Below are 2,741 nucleotides of genomic sequence, written 5' to 3' on the forward strand. Positions count from 1 at the left end.
AAAGGGCATGAGCAGGGGAGGAACAGACAGAGAGGCGGATGGAGGATCTGAAGCTGGCTCTGTACTGACAACAGCACGTCTGATGTGGGGTTTGAACTCACGAACTGTGAGATCATGACCTGAGCCAAAGCCAGATGGTCAACTGATGGAGCCACCCAGGCACCCCTATCCTTTAACTATTTTAGTTGCACAAGTAAGATGCTTCAAAGCTATTTTATTCCACGTGTGTTGGTTTCCCTGAGCCCTGGGCTTAAGGAGCCTGTGACTAAACTTCCCCCTGCATCCTGCTACGGAAGCATCTCCCCTCTGGAATCTGTAGGCTGATAGAGTGTGGAGCCATCTCATGCACCCATATGCTTTTGCTCCCCTGTGGGTTCCTGCTTGACTAACTGGGAGATTAAAACTATGAGACTGCTTTTAGTTCAAGGGGTTTTAGAGAAAAGAGAAAGAAGCAAGTTGTAGGGGCACTGGGTGGCTCAGTTGGTTGAGTATCTGACTTCAGCTCAGGTCATGATCTCATAGTCTGTGGTTCAAGCCCCACGTCAGGCTCTGTGCTGACAGCTCAGAGCCTGGAGCCTGCTTTGGATTCTGTGTCTCCCTCTCTCTCTGCTCCCCTCCTGATCACACTGTCTGTTTCAAAAGTAAATAAATGTTAAAAAAATTAATAAAGAAAAAAGCATATTGTGAAAGTACTTTTTTTTTCATGACCTTCACCAAATCTTAGGAAATTGAGACATCCTAGGACTACAAAATGTAAGGTTTATTTGAGAGATATACTTACTTTTCCCCTAAGCATCTGTAGGATCACTGAAATTTTCCATTTGGGACTATCATGTGGTAGATTAAAAAATTAATGCTACAGTAACTTTATTACCTAATTTCCTTGCTTTAGAAATATTGTACATCTGGCACTGACTCATTCTTCTATGGGAATACTGGGGATATGTTTTTTTCTTGTTATTTTTTTCTTTTGAAACCCAAATGCTTTTATTATAAATAAAAATGGAAAATACAGGTAACAAAAAATCATTAGAAACCCTTAAAATCTATTGTTCACAGATAAGCACTGTTTCCTTTTGCATATATTTTTTTTCAGAAAATTTATTATGCAAATGTAACTATATTTGAGAAGAGAAATTAGATTATATCTTACAGCTTTGTGAACTGCTTTATTATGACAAATATTATATTATCAAAGTCAGTGAATCCTATACAGCATGAATGCAACATACATTTGGGGAGACCATAACAAGCAAACAAGAAGCATGATGATTTTTCCAAGTTACAGAAAATATTACTTCAATATCCCAGAGGATTGATTAAAAAAAATACTAAAAGTAAGGTAGTGTCTACTTTTCCTCTACCTCATCTCATTATGCTAACACACAATATTTAAGGCAATGTACCAAATGTCTTCCCTATGATTGTTATCGGTAAATTGATCAACATGACATTTTCTGGCTTTGTTATAAGCAAGCTTCCATTTCCCAGACCATCTCATGTAAGGCTATGCTACAGAAAAAAATCAAAGTACTCACATTAGATGCATCTTAGGGAAGTTCTTCATCCTGGTATTTCCTTAGTGTCTTTGGGCTTCAGAACATTTACTCTGATTCTGGGCCAAGATAATGCCACTGACCAATCTGGAATAGTGCAGGAGCAGATGACTGGAGACATCAGGGTCATGCCCAGACACACCAACAAAGCTTTCAAAACAAAGTGGTAAGCTTTGGAGCTGACAGACCACCAGTGGGCACTAGATGATGTAGAAGAGGAGCTCATGGCCAAAAACCTCCACTTCCAAAGCACGTTCATTAAAGGAATCACACACTTGTATTTTTTGAAAACCAAGGAGGAAATAAGTGACAGAAATTTGGAGTAGCCCTTAACCTTTTAATTTTCTTGTGAGCTGATTCTCTCAGAATAAAAAGGAAAATGCATGAACTGGTGGGTGTGCATCAAGGATCATTCTTGTCTGAGCTGAGATTCCATTTATGTTTGAAACTATAGTAAATATGAGGAGTGTGAGGAAGTGACTTACCTGGAAATAGCTATATTTGATGAATACATTTTTTTATGTGTGTGTGACTCTAGTAGTAAAAATCAGAGAAAGAGAGAAAACTGCAACTGTGATAATATGCAGTACTTTGCAAAAATAAAATTTGTGTAAAAAACATTGTCAATTATATCAAATTATTATGTGTAGTCAGCCTGACTTCCATCAACAGTGAACTCTTGTTTTCCTGGAATCCAAATACCCTTCATGTTATCTTTAATTTTTTGTTACTGTTTTTATAGCCTTCTTTACATAAATAATGCATTTTTATTGTGGAAAATGTAACAACTATGAATAAACAAGTTGAAGCTCCTTGTTTGGTTCATTTGGATCCTATAGCGTGACATACAAAGCAAATATGTCAAGACGTTATTGAAATAAACTTTTTTCAGAGTTAGTACCCAGAGCCAGTACAGACTTATCAAACTTTCTATATTACTTAATACTATCCAGCAAAAATCAGTGACCCTGAACATCCTGGGTTTTCAGGTGTCTTTGGGATCATCAAAGATGGGTTAAATAATGCAAGATCTTGATCTGGAGTTCAGAATATATCAAATCCATTGACAAATAAGTGATGTTCCACTGTATATGGATACTAAACAGAAGAAATGACCTTATTTCACAGCTATTATAGATAAGAGGCAGTCTACATATCTCTCTAAGAAATGAGAGGGGACAGTTG

At 37.3% G+C, this 2,741-nt stretch overlaps 1 pseudogene; it reads left to right on the top strand.

The window, feature by feature from the left end:
• The first annotated feature begins 1,265 nt into the window (after positions 1–1,265).
• LOC125931355 (ER membrane protein complex subunit 3-like) lies at positions 1,266–1,882 on the top strand (annotated as a pseudogene).
• Positions 1,883–2,741: the final 859 nt, after the last annotated feature.

This window comes from Panthera uncia, chromosome X, assembly GCF_023721935.1.
Source record: "Panthera uncia isolate 11264 chromosome X, Puncia_PCG_1.0, whole genome shotgun sequence".
Taxonomy (NCBI): domain Eukaryota; kingdom Metazoa; phylum Chordata; class Mammalia; order Carnivora; family Felidae; genus Panthera; species Panthera uncia.